The sequence below is a fragment of the Pinus tabuliformis genome, chromosome 9 (assembly GCF_031772625.1).
Source record: "Pinus tabuliformis cultivar Carrire ecotype Pingquan chromosome 9, CPIR1, whole genome shotgun sequence".
Taxonomy (NCBI): Eukaryota; Viridiplantae; Streptophyta; class Pinopsida; order Pinales; family Pinaceae; genus Pinus; species Pinus tabuliformis.
In genome coordinates, this window is record NC_142307.1 from 558,483,945 (window position 1) to 558,499,817 (window position 15,873).

General features: G+C 41.6%; 1 long non-coding RNA gene across 1 annotated transcript in view; it reads right to left on the reverse strand.

Annotated features, from left to right (window-relative positions):
• LOC149149730 (uncharacterized) overlaps positions 1 to 15,873 on the reverse strand; it is a 219,065-nt gene that overhangs the window by 99,874 nt on the left and 103,318 nt on the right. The gene's annotated exons all lie outside the window — the stretch shown is intronic.

The following is a 15,873-nucleotide window of genomic DNA, read 5'->3' on the forward strand; positions in this document are numbered from 1 at the left end:
CACGAACTTGGGCACGTGGGAACATGAATAGCTATAGTAGTCACTTCTCCATATAGGTCTTGAATAGGTGTCATAGATATGCAAGTATCAATTGCATGGCAAGGACCCAAACCCCTTTGACAACAATGTGACTATCGATTATAACTGGTGGATCACTGTAGGAGTAGTAAACCACCCCCATGGAATTAGATTAGTCCCATTTCCCAAGGATTAGAATCCCATTAGCATATTCCCCTACTCTCCCACAATCTATAGGCAATCTATATGTAAATTTTGTCAAATGCCATTTTCGTCAATAAGAAACTCCACTTTATGTAACCCGATAATATGTCATCCAACCCCATCAAAAATAGTTTTCATTGATTAACAGCCTCAAATGATACAAAGTTGGTATATTGTCGAAACCAACAAACATGGTCATGGTGGTGCCCGACCGAAGAACCAGAGGCCATGGAACTTGCGGATTATAACTCCCATGGATTATTCCCACTGGATTATGGTTCAACCAACAAACATGCATGTGCTTGCTCCGACGACTGAACCTACTGAGGCCATTATTGAAAACTCCAATATTGTCTGGTGGGGGTAATGCGAGATAAAGACAATACAATATGGAAATTGCGGACTAGAGCTTCCTATTATAATATGAAGTTTCTTAAAATATTATTTGTTTGTTAAAATGGCATCTGCATGAGACCTTGCATGGACTTAATTGTGATTACCAACATTGAGTGGTGGGTTTCCTCTTGGATCAACTACCGGCATGACACCTGCTGGCATGGCCCACCAGCGAGTACCAAGAATAATGCATGGAACCTGGATCGACCGCATCAAATCTATGCCAATCAGTGGATTCGAGCAACCAGGAATCCAATATTTTCCAAAGCAAGCTATATGACCCAGTATAGGTTATAGGGCCTAGAGCAAATAGCTAGAACCAATATAAGTAGACCCAATAGCAGCGTAGTTGACATAGGCCTTCTTCATAGAGAAAGAGTTTTTGTATAGGAGCTGTTGAATTTCCACGACATTGGGTCTAGGTTAGAGTCTTAAAATCACAGACGCTACTAAACCAAGAATCTCAACCATAAACTACTTTGCACAGCGGAAATATAAAGCAGTGAATCACATATGCACAATATACACAGTTTTGAACAAAATTGTACAATCACCAATCTTTGTTATGTTAAACTAAATCTGAATAATACAACAGTCTATGGTATGCAAGATATAATGACAAACGTCGTTGCATCTTCTATGTCGTATCTTGTCTTGTCAGTCCTTCTCTCCCGTACTGCTCACTAGTAGTGCCTTAGTCCATCAAGGCATCTACACATAGAGACTCCCAGAGGGCTACCACCTAACACTACTACAAGTCACTTCTGCTACAATGAACACGGGCTCATCAAACTACTCTCTAGGCTGGCCAATACCCGAGCTCCAATCTGCCTTCTAGTAGCCTCTTTCGTCCATCAAAGAGCTACACATAAGGCTGCAATACTTCACCCAATCACGCACCAACAACGTCCTTCTTGTCTGCTGCTCTAGGGCTACTTTGGGTAGCCAACATGCTGCCCTCCAACAAACCTATGACACCCAATCCACTCACTGCTGAATCTTCTCCAACTATGACAATTCACCACCTCGGAATGTCATACACGTGTCATCAACAAGTTGCAATAAACATGATCCAATATGGTCACAAACTTTACCCAAAACACATCTCTAAACACTGTTGTTTGACCTTTTTCCACCATTGGTTAGGGCACACCACGCTACCCTCCAATCAACACACAGTCAGCTACACAAGCCTCTAAAGGTTGTGGTTCACCCTAGAAGAAGCCTCCTTGTGCCACGTTGTCCCTTTCTTGCCCTGTCCACCTAGACGCAGCCCTTGAGGGACTCCAACTACTGGCTATGGCCTTCGGCCTAGACCAACAGTTGACTATAGCTTCGGTCCTCCTCAAATAGTGCCACAACTTCCTTCCTAACAACAGTCCCTTGCTCCTTTAGACTGCGGCCTTCTCTGCCCAACAACCCGCATTAAAAAAACCCTTAAACATGCCCTTAGACAACCTCTAATCCACCTTGCTGTCACCTACAGTAGCTCGATCTCCCCACAGTTGTACCTCGGCCTCCTCATGCTATCTTCTAGCTCCTTTGTTGCGGCTAAGCCTCACGAAATTGCAGAGCTCTTTATGATATGTGTATTGCCCACTCTTGGATGATGAAATGACTCCAATACACCTTGTCTTTGTACACATACAAAGGCTCCAACGAATCTTGAAGAGACACATCTATTGGATTGTTTTTACACCAAGCCTGCATGACTTGGTAACCAATAATTACCTTGTCAACTTCAAAATTCATTTCTCTCTGATGACAACTCAGATTCGAACGATTCTCGATCCGTAGGAATCGTATCATCGAGCACTATCATCCTCATCCATTACATGTCGTACCTCCATCACGGTTTTGGCCCAAATCATGATGGGTGCAAAACCCCACACTTGGGTACCAAGCCCACAAACTGCCCTTGTGGTGCTTTGCCCTCCAAACCCTGAAACCTAGGGCTTGGAGTACCTCCCACGCTACACAAATCAACAGGAGCCTTCCATAGTCCCAAGTAAAATACGCAACACCCCATAGCAACAAGTTGTTGAAAGAGGTTGAAAGGTTGCTTCTCAATAGGAACACACAACAGCATCATAAAGATTCGAAGAACTACACCTAATTGGAACTAAGGAAGGGAAACCCTTAGAAAACTAACATGGGTGCGATTTTCTATTCATGTGGTGAAATGGGACATATAAAAGAAAAGGCTCGCTCCACCCCTAGCTCTTGGTCTAGGGTGGATCTCGCCCTTCATCTGACATAAATTGAGAGGAGCTTCTTTATGCTTAACTACTTTCATAAGAATAAGGTTAAGAATAGGGGGGTATGTTCCTCAGATATCTAAATTGAGGTTGTGACAATGGTTAATTGATAACACGTAATGAACCTTGGGACATGGTATTGACGCTGGGGTGATACACACTACTATAGGGTATGCACTATTGTTCAAGCCAATCAGAGCTGTCGCCAATCCCATCCTAAGAAGTACATGCAGCTTGAGTCTATGCAGTAGGTATGCTTTCTTTTGTCCACATGCAGTTATAGACTCTGATTTGAGTAAGCCCTATGGTAGAGAGTGAAAGCCCTATAGTTAAGGCCTATGATAGCAACATGGCTCCAATGTCAGGTGGGAACATGGGAGCCAGGCCAAGGTATACAGATCGACTGGATCGACCCTTGATCGTGTAAACCTCGATCTTTCTTTCTTTGGCAAGGACGTAGGGCTCACCTGACATAAGGAGGGTGAGGACGTCTCAATGCGTGTATCGTATGTGAAAAAGTCTAGACGCTATATCGTAGTTACTAGGATACACTAGCTATTGGCTGACCGGCTAGCAGCAATGGGAAACTCCTGGGCACTCACTGACTGATGGGTAAATTATATTCTTCTTCCTCTAAGCTATGGAAGTGGGCCAGGGTGCAAGGGCATACCTCTCCTATGGTTGGTGTATACACTCATATAGTAAACAACATGGCTCCAACCAATGTCTACAGAAAAGGTCAACGTATATATACGATAGCCTATTTGGATTATTCCCCAGAAAAAACAAGCTCTAGATTTCTATGTGGATTATAGTGGATGAAAGTTTCCCTCCTGGCTTATTCCTGGATTATTCAAATTATTCCCCTTCCTTATGAGACTGGGCACCTGTCTAGTCCCACCCCACCAACACAACAGACCTCTTGAGACAATTACTCTTATTGTCTAACGTTCCTGCCATATGAGAATGAATTGGTTGTTGTCGGAGCCTGTCCTTAAGAATAAATAAATGAGGAGACCCTTTGAACTAGAGTGAAGTTCCATGGGGAGAATGGGAACAAAGTAAGGACTTAGAGACTTCTTTAATGAAGTCCATAATAGAGTTGAAACCTTTGCATAGTTGATTTGTAAAGTGTTTCTTTCTTTGGTCAAGCCTCAATCGACTTCATCCTGCCCCTCCTAGGTGTAAAAGACATGAGAAAGGAGGGCATGAATCCCTCTAATGAATGAATGTGAGAAATAAAGAAAATGGGATTTTGACTTACTCTTGGCTTTCATATTGAATATTCAGTACAAGTGAAAATGGACAACTTAAATGTTTATATGCGATTCTTGGCTATATGGTATGGAAAGACCCTCTGACAATGTAACTTGTGATAATACACTACTGGCTAGTGACCTGTGAGCACTTAATGAATCCATCCGGCCTTTGTTCTTTGTTCAGCGCCCGAAGGGGATCATGGGGCTTTCTCTTTCTTGTTCGGCCCTCGGAGGGGATCATGCGGATGGTGACCTCCACTAACCTTGCTTTCGTGTCTCGAGCTGTCAGGAAATTGCATTCTTACTGACTCAAGAAAACCCGCATATATCCACAGTACGCATAAAACAATGCATATATCTATTGGCCCAGGAATTTCAACTCAATTCCGAGTCTGAATCCTCATTACTTAATGGTTAAGGCCCCTTTTATTAAATCTTTGTAGAATGATTTATTAACTAACACAGTCTAGCCCTTCATTCATTCCTTTCTATCATGACTTTGTTAACCCTCATAACCTTCGCATATAACTTTAATTAACCCTTTGTTAAACCTTAATGCCCGCACATATATAACCTTAATGCCGCACATATATATAACCTTCCCCACTCTTTATCCATTGGTTATATTTGGACTTCCCACATAAAACCATCTATCGACACTTCATTTCTATTATGAAGCTTTTATAATAGAATACACACAAAACATATGTAAATCATACCTTTTCTTAATTCCTCGCCTATGCACGTTTCTCGATGCATGCTTTATCGCAATCGCAATCCTCCTTTCGCATCTCACTAACACACGACTCTTTATCGCATCCGATATGCGATAACTCTCCGGACTTCAATATAATATAAACCGCATTCATTACTTTCTCGGGTCCACTCTTCTATCGCACATCACAAATCCTTTCGCCCGTTTAACATCGCATACCACATTATTTATCGGCTCGCTCCACATCGCATGTCGCATTGGTTAAGGCTCGGTACATTACCATGGAATATTTGCGATGCGATCAAACCTCTGATCGCATTGGACATCGCAATCGCATATCGCAATCGCTTGTGGCTGAGGTTAAATCACTCACCATTGGACTATTGCGATGCGGGATTCCATAGCAATCCTCCACCATTGATCCAGTCACTCGATCCAACAGTCAACAATGCTATCGCTTATAAGTTATCGCAAATCGCAATCGTATAAGGCTAGTTCATTTACCCCTGAATTATGTTGCGATGTGATATTGATCATCCCGTTCTCTGTGACTTAATCCCATCCATTGATCTGTTAGCTCCAATGGCCCCTGAGCATTAATGCTTCGCTTCTTCGCTTTTCCTTTTTACTTGGATTTTATGATGTTTCTTCAATGGTTCTCTGCGGCTCGGGTTACTTCATGGTTCTTCATCCTTCCACTGTTCCGCTGCGCGACTCCCTCCTCAGCTTAGTTCTATGTGTTTCCTTAATCACGATTGTTCCAAACATTACTTTGGGTCTGCAATCAGTCCACACTCCATTGCGATCCTCTGTCTCATTCTTCTTCACTGTGTATTCTGCCAAACTCTGCCTGCATACATATATTATACAGAATTCCGATTCACTCATAATTCATCATTCAACACTCGAACATACACTTATGCAGTTTTGAATTAATCCTCTGTATATATATAAACACATAGTTATACAATTTCTCTATCTTTGGCCTGATCTTCGAATGTCAATGGCCTCCGTTCACAATCTGCCTGTAGGCTTACAGTCACACTCTAGCTAGCTAACCTATCCAACCTATGATTTTGCCTTTTAGGCTTACATTTATACAAAAGGATTCTAAAACCAATTCCTGGTTTAGATCCATAAACCTCTCAACAAAATCCTAAAATCTCTTCCTCATCCCTAAGGATCCTCTCTAATCCATAAAATCATGAACTAACTCCTAATCTCAATTTTACAATCACTTCTCAAATCCCTCAATCTCTCAACTATCCTAAATCTCTCATATTCTCCTACATTCGAGAATATTTACAAATATGTCTCACAATATTCAATTAAATCCTATTCTCATTAAAATCACTCAAAAGCCTAAATAATTACATTAATTCACACTTAGGAAACCAACTTCCTTGGAAACACAAGACCCCTATGTCTTACTAAAATACAATGATATTGTTGAGCTGATTGCTCCTGCATCACTTACTAAAAGAAAAATCTCCATTTTCATATGTTAGAACATAGAGATAGATTATGCTAGTTTGGTCGAGCCTCAACGGGGTCCTTCTCTATCACTAAGGCCAGTTGCAGTCTCTTATGATGATGACTGGAAACCAAAGGACAAGTTAAACGTCTCCATGTGAGCTCGTATATTTGGATTATTTCCCTTGTTGATTCCCCAGAATTGGACACTGGTTGTTACAATGTGACTGGGTGGAATACATGGGCCTATTGACCAGCCAGCAATGGACCTCTTAGGCACTTACAAACACTGACTTACTTACTATCGGCAGACTTATTGGAAATGATTTATGTCAACCCATTGGGAATGACCAAATGAATCCATCAACCGGCCTGTCATAGGGGGGATAGGTAAACTAGAATTGGACAGATTAGAAAAATATCCCATCAGATTACCAATTACAATGGCAAAGTGAAACGTATATATGCAAGTTTGTTCAAGCCTCAATAAAAGACCCGAGCCAAAGGCGAGCGGCTCCTATCCTCTCCCCTTTCAGAGCGGTTCTCTAGGATTAATTGCTTCTTTGCCAATAGCCCTGGTAGGTCATTGAAAAGCATTGTCTAAAGGTACTTGTTGATACCCCTAATTAGATAGCAGCAGACATACCATATACCATTGAACTAGACCTATTACCCAACCTATTTATAGACCTATAATTCTACATAAATGGGAACCATACCCCTCAAACCTATACATCAACTCCTATCCATATGCCTTTACCTCCAGCCCTACAACCTTTGGGAACTAGCCTTTGGACCCTCTGCGTCTTACCTACTTGGGTAGGAGTATGGAACCCTCATACCTATACCCTCCTTTGGTGGGAAACTTGTCAAACATACATACTTACCTTCCGTGGGACCTTTACTTGGGAACCTCCGCCTCCTCATACATACTTAAACTCCATGAATATGACCTCACCTAATACCCTCTGAATGAACCTTGCCTTACTACCTTTCCATATGCTTTTAGTTCTTTGTTATGTCTGATGCTTTATGTTCACCCATTACGCGCTTTCAAGAACTAATACTCATTAAGCTTTTAGTTCATCACCAATCACCAATACACATTAGGACTTCAATTTATCATACCCATTTATGTTGTATGGAGGAAACACCCCATATGGATCCAATACTATATTTCCCTTCCCTCAAGCCCACAAATACACATTTCATCGGTAACCCATAAACCCACGAAGGAGGTGATTCTATTTACGTTACCAGTTCAATGCGCCTGTCATAGATAGTATACATTGTCAGAAGACAGTGATAGAGAGTCTGATTCTCTCATACAAAGCCGACAGAGAGATAAGAAACCTTTCAAATAGAAGAATTGAGAGGGCCTTTCGGGATGAATGAGGACGCTTACGGGATGCAGAAAAAGGAGGACGACCCTATCGGGAATAGCACTTAATTACCCCTACGGAAAAACACAATTACTAGTATCACCTCATTACTTCAACTTTACCTGGCCAAGCCCCTTTCTCCATTAAATATGCATTAACGCATGACCTTCCCACCCCATTATGCTTTTAGTTAGTACCCAATACCCATTTACGCATTGTGTATGCTTTCAATTCATCCACACCATTTAGCCTTCTCGACCCAATTCCCATAGCTCCAATTGTTGGGGGCGAGGCGGGATATCAAATGGATGGGAAACACCCATTTTTGCAATTGCACCCGGACAAACACTATTTTCTTAATTGGTTTTACGACACACATAATTGTGGAGGTAAGGCAGTCCACCGAACAGACAACAGACAACGTAGTGTGAAGTTAGGCAAGCCAACAGACAGATGATGGGGCAGTGTGAGGTGCACCAATCGAGAAAAGGTATCTGTTTTTTGGGTTTTCTTAAGCCGCTGGCCGAGATCACTTGCCAAAGGTATTTTTTCTGCGAAGGTGGACTGAGAGAGGTAGGTAGGTATAATATTTGTGGCTAGTTGGGAGCACTCGCCAAAGATGTTTCTCAAAGGTGTGTGGGTTACTTGCCAAGTTACTGCTTGCTTCCTTGTTGGGCGTTGATCGCTGCTTACCTCCAAAGGATAATGGCTAACGCAAGATCCCCCGTGGCGATGTTGATGATCCTACCGCTTGCTTTCTTGGTCAAGTGATTCAAGTTTTGACATAGTTGACATAGGGAGGAGGGGCATTGACATGATGCCAGTAGGAGAGCCATATATGCACTTGATATATGTGCCACTTTGAATACACCTTCAGGGGCCTAAGGAATAATAAAGAAATAAGAAAGAAACTTATCGAAACAATAAACTAGATTTTCTTATATATATAAACTATATACTTTCATAGCATTTCTCCCAGATAATCAGGATTTCGCCAAGCATAGTCATCCTTGCCTTTTGGACCTATCCATAGCCCAAGTTGTTTAGGTTAGGTGAGTCACTAATTATGAGCCTTTTTTTTATCATGAGTTCTGATTTCCTCCCTCCAAAGTGGGCATTCCAAAGTAGGCATTGCCTTCTGGACCTACCGATAGCCCACGTTGTTTAGGTTGGGCGGGTCACCAATTAGTAGGAGTCTTTTTTTGATGATGAGTTCTAGTTTCCTCCTTCCAAAGTGGGCATTCCAAAGTAGGCACTATGGAGTGGGCATTCTTCTTTTTCTCTCCAAAATGGGCAGTGTTTCTGACTTCCAAAGGGGGAATTTTGGGTACTCCTTCCTAAGTGGGCGTTCATTCCAAAGTGGGTGGGTATTCTAGCAGAGGAACAACCAACATTGTGTCAAGTGAGGTAGGCGGTTCAACTAATGGATGGACAAACAACAGCCAATGAAAGCCAACAAACGTATAGGTAAGGTGCACCCAAGAAGAAAAGGGTTCTTATACGCTTGTTTCTACATAGATGTTGCCAAGGATCACTCAATAGAGGATATAGTGTCTGCAAAGTGTGTTGGTTGTCAGTTGAACGCTTGCCTCCTTGGGTAGTATGGGGCGTGCTTGATCCCTATCTCTTTTCCTACTTTTTGGTGATTGATCAATAACACTTCCTCCTCAACTGGTGGTAAAGAGGGAGAAATTGCGGGAGCACTAATCGATATCGCTTGCCTCCTGGGTGGTAGTGGTTGATCGCTAGCGCTTGCCCCATGATGTTCAAATGATCGCTAGCGCTTTCCCGCCTTGGCCCTATTACTGCTACTAATGAATAGTTACCCTTGTTTCCCACTTCAACGTAACTAAAGCATCAGAGCCTTGAGCTCTTGCTTGGATAGATACTACAGCCTTCGCCCCTGATGCTTACCACTACAAAGCTTACAGAGCTTATACTAACGGTATTCAATTACTCAGAGCTCTACTTAACGAAAGTCTGTTACTCACAGACCTTCCCCCTTGAGGTTTGCTGGATGGATCAACACTACTTGCTTGAGGTTTCAAATAACCGCTATCGCTCACCCCTTGAGGCTCTTTCCAATTTAGGGGAACTTGATAGATGCATCTACCCTTGCCCCTTTATTTCAAACCCTCCCCTTGAAGCTCTTTCTGATTACACCTGTGAAACTGGACAGACCCTTCAAACCTTGCTTCAACCCGCTACAAAGAATTGATCTACCATGGCAGGATAGGGACTAAGGACACCACCGCTCAACCACAGGCAAAAACAAACATGTAGCTATGGCTAGGGGCCCCAAACCCCCTATATACTACAACTAGTGATGGATGCTAAAATAGATAAAAGTTGCTTTGAGAAAGAATTACATTACTCTTTATCACGTGGGGATAGCTCTTTCAGGTCTTGGCAAATCACGTCAAGTCTTGTGAGGATAGACAGACCAATTTTCAGTCAGACATTCCAGGAAGCAGCTTCAAGACGATGGATTGCTTTTGTCACCTTCCCATTATACACTATGGGGGCTAACACAGAAGAGAGAGAGGAAAGAAAACAACTTCCCCTTTGATAGATGAACAAGGTGACAACGAACGAGTGCTATGGAAACTGCCGATAGCCTACTAGAGGAGACACCAAGTCTGATCTGGTAATTTAGCGGATTATAGTAGCTTCTTTCTTCATTATAGGCAAGGTCTACCATACTATGTATAGAGATATGTTTAGCTTTATAGACTACTATCAATATCCTTATGGATTATGATGCTCCATCCAGCTATCCTATCATGATTAGGGTATTCTTCCATACATCTATATCTATCTTAGGATGATTGATTGAAGCTCACCTTCGTTCTATCCATCTGAATGATAGATTGGTTTATTGGTGGAATTGTTCACTTTTCCGTATTCTATATTATGTTTTCCATGTCATTCATTATTTTCTTTTTCATGTCATACATTATTGTTATTTGCATTTGCATTGCATGATCCTCTTAAGAGGTATGATTCTAGATATGATTCTAGGTATGATTATTCTAGGTATTATTATGATTCATATGGGGTTCTCCTCATTTATTATTTCTTGACATGTGCCCCCCTCAACTTGCTAGTGAAAGGGTGGCGTATTTCTAATTAATTATATGAAGCGAGGACAAGAGGTTACTCTATCTAGCCCTTATATTATCTATTCCCACCCACAACGGGGGGCCAAGAAAATAGAGGATGGGAAATCGTGGGAAATTCAATAATTCAAGGAGGCGTCTAGCAGTGATAATAGTAATAGTTCAAACACTTGTCCAAGTGGGGAAATTCAAGAGCCAATCACTTCAAGGATTATGGTGGCCTAACCTTAATCCCAAAGTCACGAATGCAGTTTCTCTCTCACCCACTGCGCGCCTCTTATGTTGCCCACTGCCTTAGAGTCAAGTTCTACCTTAAATACACGTTCAATCAGTGATTTCACTGATCCACTTCCCTTACGCTGACATGGTGCTCCACATCCAATCCTCCCTTCTATCTACCTACCTCCACGCTGACAATATTTGGATCTCATACCGGATCAAGTGAATCACAACCAGTTATTGCAACACCTGTATGGGCATAATCAAGTATTGTAATTGAGTGAGTCGCCTCCTAGCATAGAAACCAAGCGCCTACCGAGGAGTACCAAATATAGAGTGGCTCGCCTCTTGGCATGGAGTACCGACATCTAGTGCATTTCAACCTCTTGAGTGGATGAAAATGTGGCAATAATAGGGAACCTTTCATAAAGGGTATATTTAATAAAGGAGAAAATCCAGTTGGAGTCTCATGATGAGTTGCTATTCTTTCAAATGATAGAGGAGAACGATGTATACAAAACTCTAAATAAAATGGATAGTGTATAAGCTCTATTATAACGTATCTAATTGGTAAGGTAGGCTCAAGAAATCTTATGATAGGCTTGCACCAAGATAAAGAGAAATAAGAAAATTTAAAGAAAGGAAATAGAAAGTAAATTCTATGTAGGAAGTAATAATAACGTAGATAATAGAATTCACTTAATGATGGAGCTATTGGAAAATGAATATGTGCATTGTATAGCTCCATGTGCACCAGTGTCTCGTCGCAATCGCATTTCAATTATGTGTGATCACGCAGTATTGATCGTTGTCTGTTCCTCTTGCAAAGCGTCTGTTGATGAAGCCAAGATCCCCCATCAATCTCAGTCAAACATCCGAGGGTAAAAGCAAGGATGAGGGACCACAAAGTCGAGGAACCCACCATTAGCCAGGAGTCGAGGGAAAGCATAGATTGTAGTTGTCCTACCTCGGGGTTTATAATATTTCTTTTCATCTTTCATTCTCGCATAGTTGGTGAAATTAACAATAAGGTCGAAGGCTCAAAGGGTAAAGAAAAGGTAAGGGATGACGAAGTCGAGCGAGCCCCCATAAGCGAAGAGCCAGGGGCGAGCGTAGACTAAAGTATGACCGTCATGGGCTTAAGCATTCTAAATTCATTCGTGCATTATAAGAGGGACTAAAAACCGAAACGCATGTCTTTCTATCGTGGTTCTTTCTTTTCTTCTTTTTCGTGGAGTTTCCAGGGAGGATAGTTGTTGGATGTGGTCCCTTTTACTTCCTTCTCAGTGTGTTAGTTCTTTCTGGGTAGATGCGTAACCTTTTTCCCATGGTACTTCTTCATGGGGGCATAACAAAATGTCGGGCTTTATGGGGGGGCTTTATGCGGGAAGTCGGCTCTATAAGTACAGAGGGAGTAAATATGAACAACCACAAGTCGTCATTAATATGAACCAGGAGCTCTTCTTTCTACAACACTCCTCTCTCGATTGTCGAGTGGCTTTTCGCTCATCTTCTTTAAAAAAGGCTCTTTAGACAAGGCTCCTCCTCTTTCTTTCTACAGTTGTTGTTCTAAGCGAAGGTTCTACATGCTTATATTATGTTTAGCCTCCAAGTACTTCTTTTCAATGTGGGAGAATTAGTCCACCTGGTCCTTTTTTTCTGTGTCCTTCGATGGCTCTCTTTTATTGCCCTCCCGGTCCAGTCCTTCTAATCAAAGAGAATGGGTGAAATTGGGAAAGCATGGGTGAATAGGGAAAAATAGAATCAATCAATTGACTAACTACTCCATTAATGTTCGGGCCCACCCTTACCAACAACTACTATGGCTCATCAGTGGAATCAATCACTCTTCACCCCCCACCTTCCCTCACATGTTTTTCATTTCATTTTCGATTCGTCCGTTTGTTGGCCCACTCATATGGAAGAACTACCTCCCTACCTCGGCATCACTATCTAGTCCCGTCGGGGTGCGATTATAAAATTCAATCCACTTCCTGGGCCTTCCCTTATTGGGTGGTATCCTCCTTCCTTTCTTACGCGGATTGTGGCTTGGCTAAGTATCCTTCCTGGGCATATGGTAGGTGGAAAGTCTATTAAGAGACAAATGTATACGTGTGATCTGCCAGTGAATGATGTGTCTGTGAATTTTTTATCTAATGCAGCTACTGGAGATTATTCTTCTAACTCAAAAATTAATTCTCCAATTTAATTACTATGGCAAATAACAAATAAAATCATAGCTGCAATTTTCACCATAAAAATATTGCAGAAAATAAAATACTGGAAACTGAGAAATTCTAGCACACAATACAATTGATAGTTATTTTTGGACAATGGCCACCGGAAAAGCACAACTTGGGAAAATCGGTGCAGCAAATGAGGGTTTTATTATTAATGTTCAGCTACAATTCTGAGTACAATAATTTAGATGCCCAACTGGCAATCTAATCTGGCAAAAATATTGTGAGAATTTTCTCTCACCCCACGACTATTTTCTGCCTCTGAAATATCTTCCCCAACCTCTGCGCCAAGATGCCTGCGTCAACCTCTGCGCAATCCCTACGTTAGCCTTTTGAAAATTTCGGCCTTCCTTCCTTCTACTCTTCCAGGAACTAAAAAATTTCTCCCGGAATGTTGTTGCTCTCCTCTTCCACTTGCTACTCACCCTCCGGCTCTATCTTCTCTACTGAGCTAGTGCTACTGAGAAAATCGAACAGCCTAGGCAACTATGTATCTAAACGGGATGATCTCCATCACCACATCGATTTTCTTTTATAATCCATTGTTGGAGCACCAACGACCAAGATTAAAACTTAATCAATGGCTCAGATCATTTTTGGGTCGATCTGTGTGAGTTTCTAGAGGATTCACGCCTTAACTAATATTGATTAATTAACCATATTCCCTAAGTTTAGACTTAGGAAATATTTAAAAATTGGTTAATAATCTAATTGAGACACTTCTAGGCGGAATTTGCAGAAACAATTTTTGGGCTTTGGAGATCTCATGTATTCTAGCCTCTCCACAAATTTTCATAGCTAGAACACATCTGATGCTACAAAACCTATCAGGGTTCATGAGATTGAACCTTGTGAATGACCTTAGTTCTCCCTCAATGATGAATGACCTCCCTTATCCCTTGACGGGGACGTGATACAAGATCAGGTAATTAAGCTAATTATTCAGTCTGGGTATGAATCATTATGGGTCTGAAGTGGACGTTATATTTGGAATGAACGTACTATGTGATAAGTCAGTGAATGATGTGTAATTTTTCTTGGTAGATGGGGCAGTTGTAACTCAACTCCTGGAATATGATTCAGTTGGAACTAGCCTCCCCGGAAGCCTCATCAATACCTTGCGAAGCAGCTTCCCATAGACGACGTGTCCCTTGCCGCTCCTTCCTGTCCAACAAACTAATAAGACTAATCAGTAGAGAGAATCAAGTCGATAAATAAAAGCCTCTGCCATCTATTTCCATTTCAGTTGTCCACCTGTCGTTGTTTCTTTCCCTTGGTGTTGTTGGTACCTCTGCAGGTGAGTCATCCTGGTATTTGTCAGGTGGGTATAGGGGCCCCCCATGTAGTGCTATTGCGAATGGAAGTGGGGTGTGGGCATGTATGGCGTGTAAGCGGGCGTATTAGGGGATGTGTACGGAATGGAATGCATGGATGAACAACAAGAACACCATGTTGCCCCCTGATATCAGCTACTCACTATGTGCACCCATTGAGTGGTAATGATACTCCTTCCTCATCGAGTAACATAATGCATCATCGATGTCGCTTCAAATAAAGTCACTACCGGCGGCGCATACAAGTATAATGTGTCTGTCTGTCACATGATAAAATCCTATCCTCGACATAAGCCATCGTAAGCATTGTCGATTAATGCCTTAAATCCAATCACTGAGCCTAGTTTCGTATCGGTAAGTGAGGTGTAGGATCAAGGGTGTAGGGCGGCGGTTGCAAGGTCGAGGGTATAAACATGTGGGAGCTTTAGATAAGATCTCCAAATGACTCTCAATTCTTCCCTTATACTTTTCATGTTGATGAATCAACGGCTGAGATTAAGTCCCTAATCAACGACTAAGATTAAATTAGACTTGATACTCGTCTCTTAGAAGCTTCTCACCCATACTTTCGTTAATACTCATTAATATTTTTATTTTCCTGAGTTTAGACTGAAGAACCCCATTAAAAATATTAATTATTTTAATAAAATATAATCTGAGTGGAATTTCTCCAAATGATTTTTGGGTCTTAGAGATCTCATGTGTTCTAGCCCCTCCACAAAATTTCGAAGCTAGAGCACATCCGATGCTACCCCAATCCACTTCTTCTCCCGTTGTTATAGACATAAAGAGATTTGCTACTTTCCCCATTTGTTGACTGGCTGGCTTTGGTGCCTCCTCTGATAGTGCATATCAATAGTTTGTTGGCCGACTGGCAAGATCTCTTCCGTTATATACGCATTAATCGGTTTAAGGAGATCTAGAAGAGATGACTAGTAGGGGGGGCGGGGGAGTCTAGTTATGTGAAAAATCCAAACTAGTATTATTTCTCCTAATTGTTAATTAATTTAACAATTTATCTACTATGACAAATATCAAAATAAACAAACTGCAACCTTCACGAATAGAATACTGCGGAAAATAATGCGCTGGAAACTGAGAAATGCTAGCACACACACATAAAATATGAGACAATTATTTTTGGACAAATGTCCCGGGAAAATCCCAACTTGGGAAAATCGGTGCAGCAGTGAGAAATTCTGCGTACAATTGGATGTTGAAATCTGGCAATCCTACAGAGAAGAATACTGGAAAAA